This window comes from Lepeophtheirus salmonis, unplaced genomic scaffold, assembly GCF_016086655.4.
Source record: "Lepeophtheirus salmonis unplaced genomic scaffold, UVic_Lsal_1.4 unplaced_contig_13071_pilon, whole genome shotgun sequence".
NCBI lineage: Eukaryota > Metazoa > Arthropoda > Copepoda > Siphonostomatoida > Caligidae > Lepeophtheirus > Lepeophtheirus salmonis.
Window position 1 is genome coordinate 1 of NW_027290357.1, and position 25,510 is coordinate 25,510.

General features: G+C 29.4%; 1 long non-coding RNA gene across 3 annotated transcripts; it reads left to right on the plus strand.

Annotated features, from left to right (window-relative positions):
• Window positions 1-17,546: 17,546 nt before the first annotated feature.
• LOC121113563 (uncharacterized) lies at window positions 17,547-25,033 on the plus strand. Of its 3 annotated transcripts, none has more exons than XR_011784123.1 (6): window positions 17,547-17,867; window positions 19,437-20,036; window positions 20,104-20,622; window positions 20,750-20,895; window positions 22,008-24,204; window positions 24,348-25,033. It is a non-coding gene; the product is annotated as an uncharacterized lncRNA (long non-coding RNA). The 3 variants fall into 3 exon arrangements; XR_011784124.1 differs by lacking the exon at window positions 19,437-20,036 and having other exon boundaries at window positions 20,104-20,385; window positions 20,442-20,622; XR_005863082.2 differs by lacking the exon at window positions 19,437-20,036.
• Window positions 25,034-25,510: the final 477 nt, after the last annotated feature.

Below are 25,510 nucleotides of genomic sequence, written 5' to 3' on the forward strand. Positions count from 1 at the left end.
CTATTTTATTATTCTAAAACTGTATGAATAAATTGTTTCTCAAGTCATTCGAAATGTCATTATTGTCCGCGATATGTTCTGAGCTAAAATCGGTAAATAATTCTGCACGGCCCGGTAAAGTAATATATGTAAACAATGCTCATGTCCCGTTTAAAAATCTTTTCTTGCTTGTCTGGAACAAAATAAGCTAAATCAAACATTTATTGTTCTAAGGGAAACAAAATAAATTACGCCGAAAATATGCAAATCGTTACATTAGGCTCTCAATATTTGAGTTGAGGTAGTATTTACGTAGTGACTATTATATGCATTGGTATAAAAAACCTTTATTCTGATTAAAAAGCCAGGACAAGTCCTGTCAATACTTCGAAATATTCTGGTCAAGAAGACAACATATTTTAGTCTGTAGTTTCTCTCGGCAACTGCACTAACCAAAGATTATAATATAAATTGACAAGTATGCTTGAGTGAGGAAGAACTGGTCCTGAAACTTGGAACTTTTAGTCCAAAAGATATCCTGCCTTTAATCGTTCAATATTTGTTGCAGAGTGTTAGCGCTAGTGGACCAGTGAAGTTAGAAAATAAAGGAAATTACCGATATTGGAGTGGCCAAAAAAATTAGCTGATTTGCGCTTAGTGGACTAATAAAAAGTAGCTGGCAATCACTTTTACTAAATGGATGTACATTTACATTTAATTAATCAAGTAATACACTTACCTTTTAAGCTCCGCAAAAGAAACCTCGAATCATCTATTCCATTATTGCTCTAGAGTATACTATATTGTATTTTTGCTTCCAGATTGCTATCAGACGCATATAGATTTCCAATCTTGTTGGATAAAATGTTGTTAATGTCTTCTTCCAGTCGTAAAAACCACAAAAGGGAAGCTGTAATAACAAAAGGTTATGATTCATTTACGCAACCCAGTTTTGCAAAATAAAATAGCATGGGTCTAGAGAAACTCAAAAAAGTATAGCATTATTTTAGACACCCTTAAAGAGGATGGTTCTTGCTGATAGAACATAGCGACAACACTGCTCCCTGCATAGAGTATATGAAAAAAAATAAACAAAATTTGCAACATTGTCTCTTTTGTAAATAAATATAAATTTAAAAGTAAAGGTTATACATTTTTAAATGCGAAGAAAGTACTTGGATAATTCTGACTTTTTGTAATTTATCAAATAAAATTAAAGTATTTGATATTTTCTATCATACAACTTTGTTAATAAAAATAAAATCAGCACATATATGTACTATTCTGCCTGATAGGAGTATCTCATATGCATCATTTATGCACAAGTAATTCTTCATAGTGCATAATTTGTCACTCCTTTAAACATATATTCTCTAAAAACATATTTACGTGAAAAAAATATTATCTGCATTATGTCAAAAATAACCTCAATATTTTTTGTTGATTAGATGAGTAACATATTGACGGCCTCTCAATGATGATGATTATGATGGAAATGTGGCCTCATGCCTATTTCTAAAGTGGATAAGTATGCAGTATACAAATACACATACATATTATGTATGTGTAAAGGAGTAATTTATTTCCAGAGCACGTGTTACATACATACATTGGCTATGTATAAAAATATTGTGTAAAATATACATAATATGCAATGATTCGTTCTTAGCCATAATAAAAGAGATCAAAAAATAATATGTTTAAATGGTCCATGGTCTAATAAGAATCAAAGATTTCGAAATTTATCCCTTAAATGCTTTGTGTAGCAAAAATAAAACATAGTCACAAAACGCCTTCTTAATAAAATATTCAATGAAAATGTATCAAACTTACTGTTGTGTCATTCTTTATTTAAGACTGAAGACTTTGCAATCCCGTCCAGTTCAGCCTCAGTTTTGTACAGTTAAGGCTTGCATATCAGTCCTAAAACTTATAAAGTGCGGCCCATGATAATATTACTCAATGGTATTCATTCTTTTTTCAATCAGTTCTAATACTGACAGTCTGAAGGACCAACAGCCTTAACGACCGGTCTTAAGACTAAACTGGACCGGATAAATAAGAACTGACACAACGTTAGTCAAACTCTAACTTGTTTTACATCAGCTACGAGCCTGTTGATCAGTCTGAGTAGTAATTAGTATAATATAGCATCAGCACACACGCTAATTTTAGTAATTAGTATCGTAGAAGGGGAAAACAAGGGATGATGATGCTGGTTCATGCTTGAAGGACATGTACTTTTATAAGATAGTCATTATAGTTGTATTTAAAAATTGTTTTAACGATTTTATAATTATTTAAATGAATATACTGTAGAGTTTTTCTTAAATATGTAAAATTTTATAGCTCTTCTTTTTTTTTTGTTACAAATGTGGAAGGAAACACATGGAATGCACACTCCTTTTTTATTTCCTTTTTTTTGACCAACTAAAGGCATTCTTTTATATCATTATATTTATTAGAATAGTTATCAACTGAAATAAAGAATGAAATTAAAACATTTTTTAATGAAAGTTAAAAAAAACAACTAAAAGTACTTGATTTTCCTTGATTATTATTATATTACTATATTAAATAATTATTTTAATTCCTTAAAAGGCATTCATCAAACAGTTTTTAAAATTTGTGTTTCCTTAGTAAATTAATTCATGGAATTGGTCCACCAAGCAGTATTTGCATGAATTTTGAAATTAAGAAAGACAGTTTTCAATTAATGAGAAATAATTGTGTAAGAGTAGCATTGGGCAGAACGTAAAAAAATAAAAATAATAAGATTAGAAAAGGATACACGATTGGTGCTTTTATTCTTTTTTTGTTTATTCTTAAATATATGGTGAAAGTGTTAACATATTTTTCTCTCTGAATAATGAATTCTCGACTACTTTTGGGGAAATTTAAAGGAATGCGTAATAAAATAATAATAGATATGTTTAAATATAATTTTGGCATGTTGAAGGCAAACCTCTCTACAACCGTAATACATTATCTCCTTCTAAAATCATATACCTACCTTTAAGGTATTTGGTGTTGATATAGGTCAACATTCAGAGGTACTATATATTTCACTCCTGTCTTCTCCTCCCGCTCTACAATATATCCATCCCTTACTTTATTAGGGCTCTTTAAGATTTCCTCCGAAAAGAAACGGGGAAAGAAAGCCCAAAATCAGTTAGTTATTTAGCATTTCTTCCAAACATTGGAATTATTATGTATCATATTAGTACAGCTTAACAAGAGCTAATTCTAATGAAACCAATCATCGTTCAGAATAAAAATTAGGGGAAAATAAGTAGAAAAATCGCCAGCTGACATAAAACACGATATAAATTTTCATGTTGACAAGAAACGCCGTTATTTTTTTTCTTTCTATATGTTTAAGCAAAACGTTGAATCCAATGTAACTTATGGAACTAAATTTGTTGCAATTTATTCTTAGCTAAACCCTGAATGTCACTATGTAGATTCTAGGTATTATATACCTATATATCTAATTTTAATCATCATATCTATCCATACATACATTGTCCACACTTCATTACTTAAAGATTATTATAGGTGAAGCATAATGTGATATATTATACCTATGTACACGTTCTTTCTTTAAATTACTTTAAATGACGTCATATATGAGCTCACTTAGAGCTAAGAATATTAATAATATCTCATAAATTCTTCGTTATCTCTTTTTTTTATATCGATCTAGGCAATAGTTTATTTTTTTGTTTTTTCTTACATTGTTTGTCTGAATGGAATGTAAAATTTTCTACTTCTTATCTACCAGGTGCGTCATTAGGCATGGTACATTTTTTTTTCAGTTTTTTAAACAATTCAATATCGGGGTCGTTTTCTTCATCTCTTTATTAATTTTTTATTATAGCAAAGACTTATCTAGTACCACAACTCTGCTTTTGATCTTAAATGATTTGTTACAAGCTTCTTAATTGTCGCCTCCGATACTTTTACATAGTAATTCGTGGATTTTGAAATATCTTAGACTTGGCAAGCGTAACAAAGTCTTCAGATGGAACGGATCAAGGTTCCCAGGTGTACCTTTCATGTTGCCACATTCATTATACATATTTTTATGTACTCTTAGAGATATAGAAGGTGCTAGAAATGTTAACTGGTCGTGTTTTAGCTAAAATATGACCAAATACTCTTTCCGGTAATTCCGCCATTTTAAAATTGTGACTTCACAGTTTATTTTTTGAAAACTATATTTACAAAAAAAACAGGATAGCTAAAATATTTCAAAACATCTTATATTCATGACATACTAGCGGTACTTTTGTCTTAAGAGCAGCCACTAAGATAAACAAAAAAAAATTATTTTACATTCCAGCATTATATTTAGTTCAAATCTTAACGTATACTGAAAAAAGCACATGAATTTTGATATAAATCCGAGAGCAATAACAAAAACAAACCTCTTGTTATACCACACGTCTGCAATATTTATATATAGCTCACCCGGTGACTTGTTGCCATATATATTCATACTTTTAGACAGACAGAAGGCTATACAGATAAACTTTGATTCTGTTATTATAGATAATCTCATAACTTCCTGTAAAACCATAAATAAAGATTTAAAGTGTTCAATGACCAATGCCACACCTAGTAGAGTTATGTAAATTGAAGTTTGAGCTCGGAAACTACTACTAAATTTAGGAGGTATGTATGTGTATAATTTATTCAACGAAAGGCTGATTTAAATTATGCGTGAAGTGACTTAGTGAGAATTTCTTAATAAAAATAACACGGCATTCAAAAAATATAATACTATTATATATTATAATAAAAAAATTATTGTAAAAATAATATATTTATGTAAATTTATTTTAATGATGGGCAAATATTCGAAAGCCCTTTCTCCATGTTCAGCACTTTCTTATATGTATGTCTTGAATACTTTTACTTTAGTTTAATGTTATGTGTATAAATCTACATACATATAAAATACTGCTAACATTGAGAAAGGGCCTTCGAAAATTTTATTGATGACAAATATTCGAAGGGCCTCTAGATATATACACACATAACAGTAACCTGAAGTAAAAGTATTCAAGCCAGCTTCACTCATAGCTACTTGAATAAGACTTGTCAGCAAATGAGTTAACATCCTAACTTTTGGCAATCCTCCATAAATGAATGAAGGATATTTGACACATTGCAGAGTTTTTTTAAATACATAACATTTAAGTGATAAAGGAATTGTTATTGAATAATCCATTGAACGAGTTAAAAAGTGAGAACCTCACTATTTTGTAATGGTTATAAAATATATAGGTTGAATGATAGTTGTATGAAATATGAAGTTAAAGTGTGCGATATCTTTTTAAGTTGGCAATCTGAAGATTGCTCAAAGTTGGTATCATTATATTTTCATTCTTTAAGAGGGAACGTCATGACCATATATTTGTGGCCTTATGTAAAAACTGGATTTGGGGATTACTTTAATTATAAATTCTTGTTGAATAAGAGTAGAATTGAGGAATAGATATCGGAACAATTCCTGCTTATTTCCTTGCTATAGCTGATCGCCGTTAATCTGATAAAACGTTATAACATCTGAGCGGACTCTCCTCCTAAACTTTATTTTAATTGTCAAAATTACTATGCCATTATTCAGTTCCTTTTTTTTTACATACTAGGAGATCATATTATTTACAATTCAAACAGGTCAAGTATAGAGCGTTTCCACGTAAACTCCGTATTGTTAATGTAGGTCATCTGGGGGCCTACAACAACAAATTTTACGGGAATAAAAACTACTTTTCTAGCAAGATGAAGACAAATGGTTAACTATATACTTCAGTGCATTTGGATATTATAATGGCACAAACTAAGAAAAGGGATAAAATCCATCTATTTAACGTTTATTATTTATATTTCAGACATTAAAATGTACTAAAATATGTTATTTGCATTGTGTTGACAATAAATTTAGTATTCTATTTGGATTGATGATATATTTTTCTCTAATTAGCTTAATTTAATCATCTTTAATTGTTCCTTACAATTGATCTTATTTAAAAATCCCTTTTTCTATTTGGCATAAAGTTGTATTCAATACAGCCGTTAAGTCTTTTTCCATTTTTTCTTTGAATTTCTTTTGGAAATATATTCATTTTATTTAGTTTAGTGCCCCTAGATGGTATTACTACAGTTTATGATGCAGTCTGTTATGTCTGTAAAAAAAATATATATTAATGATTTCATTTAACTAGAGTTTAACGTATACCCGTGGGCAATATAAGAATAAATACATGGAGACAACAAAGATATTTATATTGGTAGTTCGTCATAGTAAGGTTGTAATAGATTCAATATTTAGTTAGTTATTTTTTGTATAAATTGCTTTGACTTACGAACTCCAGGTCAGGAACGAATCAAACTCGTATATTTGCTGAATATTGTTTAATCTTTGAGTATAAAGGTATATTATAATTTTAACACCAGCTTAAGGAAATAAGATAATTGCTTAACTTTTTATTATACCATCAAAGTACAAATCAGAGTTGAATGTCATTTTTCTATATGGAATTGCCAATTGTGTATTTCTTTCTCTAAGCCACAAACTGTAGTTGTAAAAAATGTATCATTAAAAAGTGCAAACTTTTTGTAGTTTTTTTAAATATATGAATCTATCAAGGTTTATACATAGCCTTATCGTGTGTAAATGTAATCATAACATGATGTTTTGTTTTTTGTTATGTCGGGTTATTTATCTTAATACCCACACTGTTTACAATTATTATTTTTATCTTTCATATTCTAAGAAAATCCTTATTTTATTTGTTTTTTCGACTCAAAAGCAATTATAAACAGACAATTGGAACTCAATTACAAACAAAAGTTAAAATTGATTATCACTATAAATATTGAGTCAGTATTGTTTTCCAAGGATATCATTTACTTATTTATTTATTAAGTTTATTTTTCTACTGAACATAATTATAGAAATGTCGTAATATGTCATTAATTATTATGTGTTTAATACTACAAATGTGATGAATTAATGCCAAAATAATCTTGAACAAAAATCAAGAAAAGGAGAAATGTCCAATATTTCATATACAAATTTTGTTTAATTATTCGCATTTTTATCACATTATATATTTTTCATGGTTATGTGACTTAATTTGTGACTAATATTAGGTTTTCAGAGATATAACCTATCAATTTTTAATTCTTTTTATTATTGTGACGATTTATTTCAGGGCCTTTAAACGATTAATCAAAATAATTTATTAAAATAAATGCATGATGATTTATATTTGAAGAATACAAATGTTGCCTAGGATCTCTTTTAAGGGTAAAAAGTTCTAGTTTGTCTTTGCGTTGATTAACCACATGTGTATAAGGTGATATCTATTTACAAAGTATTTTCTTTGAGGTTTGAATCGTATTTTGTTCTAAACAGATTCAGAATGGAAAATGTTGGCTATTCGGAAGAAAGCATCAGGCCCTTAAAAGATAAATGACCAGGGCTTGTCGAAAATCCCTTTTGCTAGCAACAAACCTATAGAGCTAGTGCAGGATACGTAATGTCCTACCTTAAATAACACATATATACAGGTAAATTTGGGTTTAAGTCATGAGTAATACCGTGTATCAATATCCTATACGTCGATTAGACATTGAAAACAAATTTTAGGCTGATTTTTAAGTAAAATAAATTTTTAAACGACAGATTTCGCAATATTTTACTTCCTGTGTAGTTCGTTAATGTTTTTTAACAAAACTGACATTTCTAAGGGCGGAATACAATTTCAATTCGAGGACCAACGAATCTATTTAATATATTAATATATTCCGTAACGCGGTTGGGGGTGTCTCTTCAAAAATGAGCCAATAAAATATATCTGTATATGAGTATATATCAAGTAAGAGATACGTGCAAACGTAGTTTAAATTTTTTGATATGCTGGGCTAACATTTTTTCATAGGGCTAAGGCAAGCAAAAAAAAAAAAAAAGACAAGACCTGTTAGATAGTAGCTTTTAATGACAATATAAATTATTAGTTACTTAATATATAATTGTTTGTAAGAAAATTTCCCTGTGAAATATAAAAAATAAAACTTGATTACATCAAGTTTTATTTCAATGTAGACAAAATCATCAGGAAATTGCATTCAGAAGAAAATTGCTAGTACGAAAAATTACCCACAAATTCTAAATGGTATGTAATTATTTAACTACCAATCTCCCATATTTACAGATGGTCCTGCCCTATGTAAAGATTGGAATATATTTTTTACATCTACAAATATATAAGTCCCATCTTCCGTTGGTACAAGTACAAGAGCTGAAAATTTCCACTGTGTCCTAAAATGAATTATTTATGCTCATTGTTTTTGAAAAAATCAGAAAAAAACAATGCATATGAATAGTGGCCGTCGAAGCTTCGATAGTAAAAAAATATTTTGAACTTACGATGGGCATGGTCCTGGAAGCAGTGGTGGTGGTTTTTAATCTGCCTCGATACCTTCAAGTGTATACCCCTAATCTTTTTGTTTGCCATCATACTTATATTTTCTTCTCCTTCTAGTAACTTTAGATAGAGTAAATAAAGTAATAAGTCTCCTTTGTTATATTCTAAGTCAAGCAGTCTTATATTTTGAAATAAAGTTATTCTCCTCACTTGCGTACTAAAATTTAACTCAACTACTAAAAGAAGTAAAAACATGGCCCCAGATGTATCCGTTTAGTTACAAAGAAACAAGCTCAAGGCTCCTATTGATCTAGCGTTATGGACAGTTTTTGATTTTGTAATAGTATTTTATTGTTGGACCAGTGTGCTAAAGAAGGCCTAATTTCCTAAAGTTATAATAGCAATGTTAGTTTGGAGCAAAGTCCTAAAAAGTTACATATAAGTATCCAGTGGACTCACGTTTATATTAGGTTTACACTAACATTTTCTAGCATTGTTTCAAGGTTGTATGTTTATTTTGAAAAATTAACTTGTGCCTAAGGTACGATTTGTGAAAATAGGAGGGTAATAGGTATAGTACCGTTCATATGTAGTCGTGAAATCGATCAATAGATAGTGAGATGTCTTCAAAACTGTCTGTGGATGGGTTGGATTCGTTTATAAATAACTATAAATATAGTATAATTGTAGGCATTGATATAATATTTAACAACACAACTTATTTTTATTTTTACTATGGTACACAAATTATTTTTCACTGATTGTAAAAAAGTATGTCCTTATATTTGTCAACCTATTATGACATCAAAATATACAACAATAATTAACAATTTTCCTTAATTAAAGTAGAGCAAGGGCTTTCCTTCGTAAAAAATTGTTTGTTTATACAATATTCAAGAACAGAAAACTTTGTTGTCAAAATGTTTAGCAGTATAAATATATAAAAATGAAATTAATATTGTCAAAATATATATATATTTTTTTTTTTTGACAAAAAAATGAAAAAAAAGTATGGAACTCATAAAAACGTGTTGTATAAATTTCTAAAGAAAAAAAAGTAGTCAAGTTTTAATGTTATTGTGAGAAAGAGTAAAATATTGCATTGCAACCTTTAAAATAAAATAGGAAAAATCCTTGTCATGACCCTCAAAGGGCCTGGTATTCTAATTCATCCCTCACATACAATCATACCTACTCTCTGTGTACAATGACATGTGTTGTTAAAAGGAATCTTATTAGATAAATCTAGGTCATTTGTACTAAATGAAAATATTTAAAAAGTTACAGTTCTACTATACTTTATATTTTCTCAAAAAACCTTGCACTGCTAAGAGTATTTTAATGGAGCATAAACGTATGTCAAAGTTGATCTATTTTTTGATATATTACCTTCCGTACACACATGTACACACATTAGGGCTGATTATTTTTTTTACAATCTTTCATTTTTACATTTTCTAGGATGAGTATATGTTAAATTTAATTATTTGATTTTTCAAGGGTTTTGAGTAAAAAACTTCACGCATATAATGATTTTAAAGTTATTTTATTACCTTATCTTCCATTTTATCGAATAACATTAATTAAATTTTGTCTAAAACAAGCAGTTGAGTAAGATTAAACCATAATTTGCCAAACGTATGGATCCCTTTGACATTCATTTTTGATCTATACCATTACAGGAGCTTATTAACAATACTATAAAACTCATTCCTCAATTTTTTATTGCTCTTGATGAAGATGAGTGGATAAATTTTTCGAGAATTTTGAACCAATAACGTCGTTTCAGCTTTTGTAGTTACAATAAAAGACCAATAAGAATCGGTCCTCGGACTGCAGTTTATTTAGTTTCTTTAAACCAATTCAACACTAGTTATGCATATTTGAAACTAATGTGGTTATCATATAGATTTACAAATTGATTTGCTAAAATATTATATTAATTTCAGCTTTGTAAGCAAGAAAAATTAATTAGAAGCAAAAATATTTATATATATATATATATAGACTTAATACTAATAGTAATAATGTTTCTTTTAATTAATATTTTCATGCAAGTACCTAGGTAACTATATATATACCATATACATTAATTTTGAGATGCAACCATGGAAATGAGAAGTAGCTTTATTTTTAAGTAGATACAAAGAAAGTAGGTTGACCATTCAAAAAATAACACATCTATTCATTCTCTCAGCATTCAAATATTTATTTATTTGCAGCAATATAAAATATCACCAAGGGAAATACACAAAATTACAAATATAATTTTTTCATTCAATACTAAAATATATACATATTGCTGCTAAAAATTGGCAAACAAAAAATTAGAAGTCTAGGGGACCTTAGAGCCGACTAAAAGAATCATTATTTTAAGTAATAATTTATAAATAATCGTTGTGGCTTCTGGGTAATAATGTAAAAAAAAAAAAAAAAAAAAAAAAAAAAAAAAAGACGAGAACATGAAATATTTCGTTACTTTTATTGTATCACGCAACTTTTAACCAAAAAAAAAAAAAAAAAAAAAGGAAAGAAGAGAACATGGTATATTTCGTTACTTTTATTGTATCACGCAACTTTTAACAAAAAAAAAAAAAAAAAACAGAAAAAATCCTAAAAATTTTGGTAGTATTTAGCCAATTCTTCTGAAAAGGAGCTAATTCTAATTCAACCAACCAATGTTTAGAACATTAATAAAGGGAAAAGGAGCAGAAACATCCGCAGTTGACAATAAAATAAACTGTAAATTTTTATGTTGGTGAGGTGATGCTGTAGGTATTTTGACTTAATAAATAAGACTACTTTTAACATGATCTGATTGTTATCATATTTTGGAGGCACAATCCTCATTACACAGGTGTTACCTATAGGGGTCTGTAAAATAGTACAGACACTAAGATTTCTACGACTTTTATAATATCCTTTCATGTACTTTTGTCTACAAAAGACAACTGGAAACGTTTACGCATTAATGCAAATATATATACTAGCCGAGCTTTAGTCTACTCAAGAAATCATGAGGGGCACTCCCACTCAATTAAAAATGAGCGGCACTCATTTTTTCACTCGAATAAGTACATTTGAATTTGACAACTCTGTATGATTGTAATTAAATTCAATATATAGGAAGATGAAGCGTCCCTTACGATTTGTGACACCTATAAATTATTTGCAGTAGCTTAAAATAATCGAAATGATTGGTTTAACTAAAAAAGGTGTGTAAAAAAATTATTATTTAGTCAATTATTATACCGTCTTTCCTGCAATTTTTCAAATTATACTTTATTTCTCAAATGTTTTATGTTGTTTGATAAAAGGTAGAATAGAAAAAGTAAAACAAACTTACATAAATGAACAAAAATTTGAGCGATTTTATCGCTCTTCTAAAATTATGAGCGCACTCTCAGTCTCGCTTGTTATTTAAGAGAATGAACGCACTCCCGCTCAAGAATTTTGAGCGGCGCTCAATTGATCATCGTGCACTAATGCTTTGAATAATAGGGGTTCTCACATAGGATCTAAGGATCCTGTTTTTCCGGGATTTATTGGTGTTTTTCACACTATTTCACACTTTTTCATCTCTATTTTTAGAAATTTTTTCCAAAAATCTTGCTAAAAGAAAATTTTCCTATATATTTGAAACCTTACATGTAAAATTCACATTTTATATTATTTTGGCCGCTGCCGATTTTTTTTTCTTATTTTCTTTTATATCAGGGTCATGAACGTGGATTGGATGAGTTCAAATTAGTTTTTGTTAAGATACTCTGAACAATTTTTAATAATAATTTGATAGTTGGGAATAATTACCAAAGTACCAACGGATTTCAAGCCTTATTTTCTGTTGTTGTTTTTTTAAAGAAAGGATGTAAGATACAACAAAAGTAACAACTTGTCTAATGCATCCTACGTTTAATAAACCGATTGAGAATAACACGAATTCACTGTTAAAGATTTATTCAGGAAACATTAGTTTGATTTGATTCAAATATCACTATTTTTCTTTGGTATTTACTGGAAATCGATAAAATAGTTCTAATTCTGTTTTCATTTTTAAAGCCTTAGATAAATTATCTGTAAGATATTTGTCGAAGTATGCCTATTTTTTTAATATATATATTATGAATGTTATTTATGTATGTCAACAATTATGTCTTCAAGAAGGGATCACATTTGATTTATTACAAAATCTGTGATGTCAGTGGATACGCTCCACACATAATTATAAAATTACTTTTGATGATGAATAGAAATTCAAAATAGTATAATGAAATTGAATTATCAATGTTGCAAAATTTATTGAATATTTTTGTTATTACTAATCGATTCTTCTTTCAGCCATGTGAAAGCAAAAGTGAGCAATAAATTTGTTCACAAGAACTTAAATGCCTTTTATATGTGCAGGAAATTTTGATCTCACCAAAAGTTTTAATATCTTATATATATTTTTAAGTCTTTCTTTAGTGTTATCAAATATGGAATCAAAAACGGTAGAACTGATCAGTGTGAAGTTTAGAAATTAGACCTATAAAATAACCAAACATGGTTATATGACATTTTTTATGCCTTTGAGGTCATAAAATATATCTTAGGAACTTTGGAGATTTTGTTTCGGTCAAAACAGCGTTTTTGGCCAAAATAAATGCACGTTTCTCTTCTCTTCTCTCTTTCTATATCTTTCTCTCTGTCTCTTTCTACATCCCTGTTTATTTTATTCTACCTTCATTCTTTTTTTCTGTTCCCCTATATTCTATGTAACACAGGCATCCTCTGTTAGTATTTTATCAAATTTGTCTATATAGTTATTTTTTTAAAGAAAAATTTATCAGCTTAAAATAATGATTATTACTTTTTTTTTTATCCTAGTCAATATTAAGCATATTTCCAAACCTCCGTGTATATGAGTCAAAAGCGATAGGCTTCAGAGAATCAAAATTGGGGTTGTAGTTTGTAGAGACCTTGGATTCCACGGTGCTCTGTATAAAGTAATTTAAGGGATTCAAGTTTGGGGAATTATGTGGTCAAGTTCTTAAATACAGCACAGGTTACAAAACTCGTACGTTCTTTTAAGGGGAGGAACTATCCCTTAAAACAGTCAACAGTCCCTTTTGTCAAGAATGGTGTATATAAGCCACAATATGTAAAATCAAGACAGAAGCAGGGTATTTTGTCTTCCCAACATAGCGATTGGGTGCTTCCATAACTTCAAGTCTCTTGTTGCTACTTGAGTTTGACAGTGGATCAACACTAAATAATTTTTCATCAGAGCATACCGAAACACGACTTTGGCCTCTTTTTAGTTTGTTGATTTTTTTTTTGCATTCCTCAAGTCTTTTCTCATGTTGTTGTTGGGGTGTCATTTCTTGAAATTTGGTAAAGGTTCTTGATTTGAGGCATTGGTCATGCCTGACAGTGCAGCTCGCGGCGTTTTTTTCAATGATTAACTCCCTGTCAATCTGAAGATGTTAATTTGGGGAGCAGCCTCAATTTTGGCCTGAATTGTACATATGTTCGCTTCTTTGCGTGCTGAACGTGTCCTCCCATTCCGAGGAAAATCCTAAAAGTTCTTGGTGACATTGTAATTGTTCCTGACTATGTATACAAGGCTTGTGGAGACATAAAAACGTTCGGCAATGTCCTTATCTTGACTCCCGTATCAATAGGTTGATGGATTTTCTTTCTTGGCTCTTCCATGATTCCATTGTTTTCTTTTATTTTGCAAGGATCGCAAATAAAAGATCTTAGATGCATTTTATTTTTCGTCATGAGAAAAGAACAATTTTAAACATACTTTTTACATTATTGTTCCTTGAAATGTTTGGCACGGACTTATGGTAAACAATGTATTAAAACCAAATCATAGTTTAAAAAAAAAAGAAATCAAATTGTCAAAACTTTAAGGACATTGAGCTACCTCTAAATACTCATAAAAATGGTTCAACTTTGTTTATCATATTTTTTGATAATAATTAGACTATTTAGCTTTTTATTTTAATTAAGAAGTATATTTGTAGATCTACTCGTACAAACTAAAGAGGGAATTCAAAAATTACCGAGTTAAAAATCAACTAGAGTGTCAAAAATCATAATTTTTTAAATAAAGAATTCTACATATATGAGAAATGTACTTTCTTGTTGGAAACAATTACGCAGAAGTCTGAATACACGAAAAAAAAAAAAAAACAACAACAACACAAGATCAAACAATAATTGGAAAGCTGATGTATGGTGCGTCAATCACTTATTTTCATACATTTAATTTTCCTTATTTATAACTTATATTTTATGGGATAAACTAACATTTATATCCATTCTGAAAGAAACAATCTTGTCGTCATCCGTTTTCATTTGGATTAATCAATCTAAATTAGTAATAGGACATCACCATTCTCGGCGTAGGTCATCTTAAAAAGCTAATAAATTTTTTAAATCCCTTATTAAAAGCTTAATCTCAAATTTTGGTCAAATTTTTTTTTGTAATTGTCAAAGTTTTGAAAACAACAGGTTTGTTAAAATTCTAATTTTCACCGTTAAATCTTTTAACTGTTATTCTGTTCAATTGTATCTCTTGCAAAAAAAGTTATCACTAAAAATTTTTTCAAGATTGTTTTTGTCTTCCCTAAAAAAAAATTCAATAAAACTGTAAAACAATTCAAAATCCTAGTAAAGACCTAGCCCTTGCCAATTTAATAGACTTTTTTGTATCTTCAATACCAATAGAGTGACATAATTGCCATTTTTGTCATGCGGAAGATTTGGGTTGAGTGGTTATAAAAGACTCTCTCAAACGGAACTAATAAATTGGAAAGCGATTTGAAAAAAAAGTCTAGGACCTAGATCTCTCTGTCTCCTTCCCCTTATGGTGATTGCTGCACTGTAATATTTGGAATTTAAGCTGTTTTGGCATCAGTTTCTAAAAGTAATTAATTTTTATGATTAATTGACAATTAGATTTGGCAAGCTCTTGTAAAAAGATGATGAACATCTGTAGGTGTAAAAACATTACTTACTTTTAAAAGAGGTATTCTCTCTATTTCTAATTCTTCATTAAATATAATTGGGAGACACGCATGTTAGTTAATTTTTTTTTAATTTTTTTGAATTAACAAATTTGCCAATTGATTAAAATCATATAATATGTTTTGTTTTTTTTTAACTTCCATAAGTGTTGTTGCAGGATTTTAAAGTATTTTTATCAAATTGCTCACAAAAGTATTTCTTTAAATTTATCTTCAAAGATTTTTCAGAAAAGTTTTTTTGATATTTTTTTGTACGACATCGTGTCTTTCTAACACCGGGCGTACTTACCCTAGATACGCATTACTACAGCCATTTATTGGAAACCTAATGTATCTTATTTCTAAGCCTATTAGTTGTACTGGCCAACTTGAGGGGTATATAGCATAGTGATGTTATCTCTACCGGATTTTGCTTTATATTATGTATTATGGAGTCAGGTCATTTCTTTTTGGTTTTGTCAAGTAATTCAAAATGAGCCCTTTGTTTTTCTAGGTTAAAGTCTCTTTTTTATTTTTCTTTGAATTTTTTTTAATAAAAACTTTTGTTCTTTTTAATGAATAATTAAATCAACTATAAATTTTACTCCAATGATTTCTTCTGCATTAAGGATATACCTGGTGTTAAGACGTTTAAGATTTAAAATGTTTTCTATACCAACTAAGAAAAAATGCAATCTTTCTTTTCGGTCAAGAATTAATTGAAGCAATTAGAACTAATGCATTAGATAGGATTATATTATTTTAATGGAATGACGTTAATTTATATTATATTATATGTAATTTATTACATTATTAATTGATTATCTAAAAAAGTCACATTTTTTCAATTATTCATTTTTATATTATTATAAAACATTTCCACATGAAAAACTAGTATTAAAGAAAGCAAACTTTAATCTTAAGAGATAAACTTCATATTGGGGTCGATTTGTTCAAACCTCTATAAGATACTTTCTTTTAGAGTTATAAATGTAAAATAAGTAGAGTAGAGTACGTAAAAGTATATGTGATCATCAATTTTATTGCTTTGTATGTCCTTGAATAAGGGTGACCTCGAAAAGAATAAAAAAAAAAGCGACAAAAATAAGAGCCAATCCAAGGTTAATATGTTTTGTATTTATTAAAAATTGTTGCGAGTATACAATTACATAACTTTTAAATATATTATTTGCTAAGCTTAATTGTGTGTAAGCCTTTTTTAATTTTTAGAAGAAATGTATCGCTCTTACAATTTTGACGTCACATCTAATCCCATCTTAAATATTTAGAACGCGTCAGAATTGGACGTACACCCCATATAAAAAACTTTACGAATGACGTTATTATCATATCCAAGTTCATGCAATTCAAATACAATGGGGCATTAAACCTATTCAAAAATATACTTATTTGAATTTTGATTTTTTCCCGCATTTTTATCAACACTTTAATATGTGAGAAGGTCACAAATCATTACGGAAACCATTAAGATCAAAAACGCATTATCCCCCTCTTTTTTTAGACTAAGTGTAATGTTTCGTGTCTATGATCTATCACCAATATATGGGATCCTGATCAAAACTACAGGCCATTATAATCTAAGGGGTAAATGATAATTAAGAGTTATTATCCTTGGTAGATATCTTCTTTTTACTCCCACTTATCCAAAAAATGATGTAAGTAATAATAGTTTTGAAACTAAAGGCTTCTCTTTTGTATTTATATAATGATTATCAATTAATAAAAAAATATTATCTTACTAAATATCATGTTATTATTGTGAATTGAATTGAAATATGCTATAGTAAATATCAATATATTAACTATCACTTTTAGTTAAAATGTCCCAAATTGTCCTTAGGCAATTTTTCTTTATTTAGAATAATTAAATACATTATTGTATTCTTTAGAATCACAACTGTACACATTCAACATTAATAATATGATTAGAAAATGATAAATGGATTGGATTTAAACAATTAATTATAATTAAATCAGATCAATGATGAAGTTTCACAACTTCCATTTATTTATTTTTCTCCTCCCTCCCCCTCAAAGAAGACTAACAACAAGTAAACCTTTAGTTAAAAATTATCAGAGAGAGAGATAAACAGGTCAAGATTAACAAATAACGCTGCTTGGTTGCATGTTATTCATCAACAGTGTGATTGAAAATTAGTAGCTAGCTGTATAGTAGTGTGTCTCCACCTGAAGAGGAATCCATGTCATTAATCAGGGTGAACATGTAGCTTTGGATTGAGAGTGGAATAATTCCGTTCGTATGCCTTGCCACGTAGATAACCTCCTGGACCTTATAAACAGATTTTTTTAGACACTCATCTTATGAAGGAAACGTGACGACCAGCAGCCAAATTGTTCTTCACCAAAATGCCCGTTTGGCAACCTTTTCCTTGTCAAAATGTTTGATTGAAAATAGTACGCTCATGGGGTAAAAATATTAGTTTGTTGAAAAATAATTTACTTATTGCATATTACTCCGTGGAAAAGTAATTTAGTCGTATTACTTATTACATTGAATCAATTGTAATACTATTACTTTACTTTAAATCACTTATTTTTCGATATTCTATTAAGAGAGGAACAATGCTACAATCAATGAGGGAAGTTTCTTACATTGAATGAAGACTAGATAAATTCATCTACAGTCCTACGCATCTAAAACTAATTTGTATTAAAATATGTTATCTATTATCCTTGCTGCACACATACGATCAGAAGATATTTTACTTCTAGGTTGCTCGTCTTCTGATTCAATTAAGACATTATATATTAGTAGCTTAAGTAATGACAGATTCAAATAATTAATATATAATAAGTTATATATTTTATTTCTTCTTTAGCAAAGTAATATTGTTATACTATTATACAAGAGAAAAGTGATATTATTGAGGTAATATATTACTAACTAATGAATTAATACCTAACACTATTAAGAGCCAACACAAATCATATTTTGAGTTATTTCATTTGTGACTAACGTATTAAAATTTCAAATGCCACTACGAATTATTTTCTCTACAGACTCTTAATTTCTTTATTAAACTATATTCGTGTAATTTATTTAATTCCTGAATACATATATAAAGCCTTGGATACCATCCAATAATCACTAATGCAGTGCCTAAGCAGACATACGAAAATCAAATAATGCTATTAAATAATTCCTGCTTTAGAAAAAAATACAGACCGAACTGTAAATGTATAGTTTTTAATTTACATATTAGTATGTATATATTTTAAAAATGTTTGGCAAAGATTCAACTGAATCCTTTGAAAAAAATAATTTATTTATCCTTTTTTTACTTCTCAAAAAATAAATAAAATAACATTCGCTATACATAACTCATTTAAATATATTGATGATCAAATCTGTTTTTTTAGAGACACCAGAAACTGTCAAATTAATTATTTTAATTTATCTATTCCTTACTATTTTAGGGATTTTGAAAACCCCAGTTTTTGGAAATACGTGACCATTTCCTAGTTGTCTGATTATATTTGCTTGTCTTTCATTGTAAATATCTAATTCATGTTCATTATTATATATTTAGTTTTCTTCTGATTCATTCTCAAATATTATAGGAGCTATTCTCGATTTTACATTATTTTTGCTTTTTATGAGCGAGGTTTAGTGGAAATGAAATAGTGGCTATTGTATTATAGAAAATATAATACAACAACTAAAATACAATAGCCACTATTATATTTTTGTGCACAAAATGTAACTTCTATACACAAATTGTAAGGGTTACAACCAAAAAATGCGATAAATAATTTTGAATGAAGGATTTACAGTACTTACGATGAGGATAATGCAATAATTGAATATTTCATGGATGATCCATATACAAATGGAATACTAAGAAAACTGAAAAGGGTATTATTTTCTTCTTACTATTCTTCAACTATTATAATTATAGTACAAGGATACCGAATGAATTTTAGTTGTAAACAAAAGTACTCCATTTGTACATATGAACAATGATGCTTAATACAGGGAGATATGAAATTCAGGACACCTATGAAGGAACGATATATCGAACTGATTTTACATCCCAAATTAAGGAACGGCACAATCAACACAAAGAATGTTGTTCTCCAGGAGGAAAATGGGGAAATACGAAAACATTACACGCAACACGTTGGAGATATATTAGTTGTCTCTTCCACTATTTTGAATTGTAATTCAAATTAAAAATATGTTTTTCTCAAAATAACAAAAACATATCTTTTACTTAATTAAGCCATTTTGAAAAAATAATTTACTTAAAAAGCTTTATCAGGAATCGTTTACGTGATAATCGAGGAAGAAGTCATTTAAAAAAAAAAAAATAGGGAGTTTTCACAACTTTGAGGTAGTTGTGCTACCTCTCAACATTGTTCAATTTGGTTCAAACTTTGTCAATTGTATTTTTTTTATCAAAAGGAACGTATTTTGACCTGAAATTTCAAAAAAATTAAAAATAAGAAACACTCTAATATAAACTAAAGCTTTAAAAAAAGTGACGAAACGCATCGATTAGCTTGAGTAGATTCCTTTTCCTACTTATATTTTTTCACATGCAAGATGTTGCTTTTTATAATACAAGTACAGCAAGTATAGATGACGTTAATTAATCTTTTTCTCTTATTTTTATGTATATAATTTTTTCTTTCCATTGCAGATTTCAGCTTGTTAATTTACTTGGGAGGGTGAATTCATGGAAGCAGCATATTTGATTATATATTAATATTAAAGTATACTCAACACACCCTAGAAAACAAAAAAAGTTTCACAACGGCAACTACTTTGTACAAATATTGATCAGGAGGTGTTTGTTTCTCCACTTGGTTTGAGCTTTGATATACGCTAGGGTTATAACGGAAGTATAGGACTCAAAATTGGTCTCGTACCAATTCTCGCCCAGTCAAGTCTTGTCTCTGTTTGAAAAGTCCCAAATTAAAAAGTACCCTCTACACGGCATCCTTTTAACTAATATAATGTTAAATTAAACTAAATTAGTCTTGTTAAAATGATATAATGGTTAATTTATGATGACGTCATATAGATATATATTTATGATGAAGTCATTTATCAAAGATCATTATTCTATGGGACGGATCGTAGATCCAATTCAGAGGTGTCCTATGTATTTAAGACGGGATTAGACGGGATCGATACATTCCTAATAATCATGCTGGAGGTAATGACTGCAAAACCTCTGAATTAATTATTTTATTTCTTAATTTTTAATGAGTTCAGAGAATGTATATTTTGTAATAGTTACTGTGAAAGACTTTAATTCAAATATTATCAATTTGTTTCATCAGAAAGACATCAAAGTCTTAAACTATAGGCCATGTTAATATTTGGTCGATATTACAAATATGTAAAACAATTGAGAACATCCAAATTTGAAAAATGCTAACATTGTTGATGAAAATACACACATTCAACTGGAATGTCTTTTCGGAATGTACGTATCTTAAAATGGTCATGCATGGCACATAATTTGAACGATCAGTAACAGATTGAATGTGAAAAAAATAAAAAAAAATTGATACATACAGGGTTGGGCAGCCAAAAGGGGACTCTTAATTAATGTTTATTTTTCTAATTAATATAGGAAGGTTTAGTAATTTTTAATATTCTGTTTCTGCCGTCCTTTTTACATAAACAAACTTTACTAATCATTTAGTCATTTCATCATCCTGAGCGAGCAACAAGCAAATAGGCAGGTCATTTCATATCTACTAGATGTTGGAGTTGATGTGATGAAGATTATGGACATTTTTAAGTGTTCTAAGAACCTAGTTTTTAAGTTGGCCAAGATGAAAAATAAGGAGAAGACCTCTCCAGGATGTCAGGAAGTGGAGGGTATAATTTAGAGAGGAATACGAACTTCTTGTTAGGTCTGGAGAGTAATATACTAAGCTATGAATCGACTCGCCAACGACTTTTCTGTAGCTCCTATGACCATCAGGAGAGCTATAAAGAACAGCAAGAAGATGCCTCAGTTCTTTATCAAGGCTGGACAGAAAATCGACCTACTATAGGGTGCTTAGGTACACAATCTTGCCATGACTGATGACCAACAAGCCAGAGGGTAATTACGTATAGACTCATGACGGTGCCCTCACTCACACGTCCACCAAGTGCCAAATATTCTGCGTAGATAACATGGCTCGATCCAAAGAGATATGGCCCCTTCCTCACCAGATTTCAAACCACTGGACTTTTTTATATAGGGTACTTTGGAAAAGGAAACTAACATGACCTCATACCCAAATGTGAAATCACTGAAGTCCTGCACAGTAACTGAATGGGACAACTTGTCAGTGGAGTTTGTCATCAACTCCTGCATGTCCTTCAGGCGACGTGTAAAGGCTGTGATTTATAATGATGGTGACTATATTGAGCGAAAAAATGTTGAGTTAACATTATTTTTTTTTGCCTATTATTGAAAATATATAATTATGTATGTATTTTTAATTTCATCTTTCGAGTCCACGTTTTCCTGCCCTACCCTGTATATATACTATAAACATGTATCTATAAAATGAAATAATTGTTTCTCTTTAATTTCAGATCGATACGTGATGTGTTGAATAGAAATATTCGTGGAAATGAATGAATGGAAATTCTTTAGATATTTTAATAAATGTACATAAGTGTTTTGTTTTTTTTGTAAGTAGAGAGAAGGAATTAGGAATTATACATATACATATGTATGTATTTATTTCAAGGAAAGTTAAAATATATCAATAAGAGATACATGTATTTTAACCCCATGATCTTGTTTGTTCATATATCAATTCGGCGAAAGAAGGAATTAGATTTATACACACGGATGTGTACCATATTATCTATGTTGCTTATGAAAATGTATATAAGGAACATTCGTAGCTGGTTATTATAAATAATATCACAACATTAAGAATATGTAATATGGCTGTAGAAAGTAAGATCTCAAACGCGTTGAAGATTTTTTCTATTTGAAAATTTGAGCAATGTTTTTTTCCCAAAGATGCTATCATTATTCTTGAAAAGAAAACATCTTGTTATAATCACTTTTTTATTTGAAGTTCTAATTTTCACTGGCTAGTGTAACCTCTATGGTGATTACGGCTAGTGATGTTAATCATGTGTATTTTTTTAGCTTGCCCGCTTTTTTGAAATTGGTAATCTGAAGAAGAATTATTTTTTCTCCACTGTTGTCAGTATTATTTAACTACTGAGTGGTGAACTTTTCTAAGTATAATTATATTCAAAACCTGATTTAAAATTTGTGTGTGCTCTTAAAGACATAGAGTATCCTTGATGATTTGTTGCAGAGTTATCCAAGTAAGTCCTTGTTGGAATGCAAATAGAATTGAGGAACGACATTAGAGTAATTTTTGTATACGCCCTTGTTTATTTCCTTCTTCCCATGTCACAGCTGATTGAAGCGGATCTAATGAAACTGTATGACAGCTAAGCTGCTCTCCTCCAAAACATTCTTCAAATTGTCAAGGTTACCATGTTGATTTTTTTTTTTTTAGATGCCCAAAATACACACGATTTTCATCACTAATTATAGACCCAGAGTAAGTTATCACTTGTGCCTGTGATCATCAATGATTAAAATTGATATTGAAGATTTGTTGGGACGTTATATCTAGTGAATGTCCTTGTTTTGGACATAGTGTAGAGTTGAGTATCGACATCAGTGTAATTCCTATCTACATATGTCCTTGCCGGAAATGGGCTTATTTTCTTGCTCTCATAGTTGATTGGAGCTAAAGTTATAATAAAACATTATCATAACTAAGCTGCGTTGATCTTTTTAATTAATACCGGTAGGCATAATTTAGACAACTCTAGTTGTATAAATATCAATTATTTGATTTCTTAAACATAATCATCGAATATTAGGTACATTATGAATATTGAATATGAGAACAAAAGTAATATATATATTAATTTTTTTTACTGTTTAATTTCATCAATCTTCATGATCCATTCAATAACACTTTTTTGACCTACTTTACTATTTGCAAAAGTCGAACAACACTTAAATAAACATTCAATAATCACTTTTGATAGACATTTAAAAACGCCAAATATATCCAGGTAAAATGTAAAAATTTCCATAAAATATTGACGTCTAATTTTCTATTGAAATGATCTTTATTTTAAACTAAATTAAATGTAGCAATGATTACATTTTGGAGTTAGAGGAGGCCATGAATTATTTTTTCCACCTAATTCATATAATATGTGATATAATAACATTAGAACTTTTCAACCTTTATTCTATCAATCTGTTCATTATCTGAAAAGTTTGCATGCAAATGATCAGTCCTTAATTTTTGAACTGGCCAAGGGAAAAATCTTTGAAAAAATTTCCGTTCATACTTTACCCCATTTTCAATTTGTTGCTTTAACTTTTTTTATTGCTCTAGTCACCTTGACTAAGTTGAACCAAAATATGTTCTTCAATATAAACATTGAACACCTTACTGATTACAAATTTCTCAAGGACAAATGACCTATTTTATTTATATATACAGGCTACAATGTTCAATATTACATCACTTTATTACAGCACCTTGACAATATTGTTTATGGGAAGGAGATGACCATTGATCATAATGATAGTAAAATTTATTTATTTTTCAATTTCTCAAATGTTTTTTTTCTTTTATTATTATGTATGTTAATTTATGCAACTATTCAAAAATAAACTTATTAAAGTCCATTGCCACCATGAAAAGCTAGATGGAAAATTTTATGAAACATAAGGGTAATTTAAAAATACATTATATTAGAGTTAGGATGATATACAAAAAAAATTATGTACAGTGGAGTCTATTAAAATCTCCACTTTCAATTTTAAACTTCAACAAGATATAATTTATTAATTAACAAAATTAATCATTATTGTAGCCGTTTTTGGTACCAATGATGGCTTCCAGGGGGCGGCGGAAGACCTGGTATCCGCTGCAGATGTATTTCTCTGTCATGGAGTGCCAGTGATGGCTGATAGTGGCTTTGAGGGACTCGTTTTTCGGATGATGGACATTGCAGGGCCCCCTCTCCACATGCACCCAAAAAGAGTTGTCAAAGATGTCGGCATCAGGTTGGGGGTCAAAAGTGACAGAAAAAGTTCAAAAGACTAATTCAAAAGAGTCTGGCAACGGAAGAAATGGGGTTCTTTCATTGCTGGTGTTAAAAGTTGCCTCTCCACTCTCACAAGGCTCTTTCCACCAACTTTTTGATAGCTCTCGGGAAACTGTAGTGTAAATCTTCGAAATCTCTTGCATGGACCCACATGGACTTCAGGGGATTCGCCAGGGTTATTTTCTTTAATTCTACGGGTCCAGTTTGACCTTTTCGACAGAGTCTTTCTTTCTCTCTAACGTGTTGGACTTGCTTACAGCGTAGACGGTGGTCCTGGGGACGCCCAAATGCTTGGAGTATGCGAAAAGAAATTCGTCGATCACGTTCAAGTGTCTTTTTCTCGACTCGTATGTATCCTGGAGAGCTCATACTTGTTTTGTTTTGTAATATGTTTAATTTTGTAATTTGTTTAATATATCAAAATATGATAAATTTACATCTCTTAACCTTCAGTATTATATTCAGTGTTTATATTTCAATATTCTTAAAAGAAAAATCATCCAACACAAACTTTATGTTTATAAATCCTCAGGATGGACTTTTTTAGAGTGTAGAATAATTGTTCTTAAATGTTAAGCTTTATTCCAGAAGGAAATGAATACTTGAATACATTTCTTATGACTTTAATATTGGCAGGATTATGAATTTTTTGGGTTTTTAATGTTTGTATTTGAAAGAAATCGAAGCCAAATTTGACAAATAAAATGATAAAAAGTGATAAAAGACACAAAATTTCAAAACTGTGACAACAATGTAGCAATATTCCTCCCTTAAATAAAGAAATATTATTTTTTTTCGTAACGACTCCACTAAGTTATCTACTCAAGCGAATTAATATGAGTTAGAAGGCTGAAAATGTTCTTTTTAACGTCTTCATTGTTGGAATTACCATTTATGTTTACAATGTACACAATTAAATTAAGCCTAGT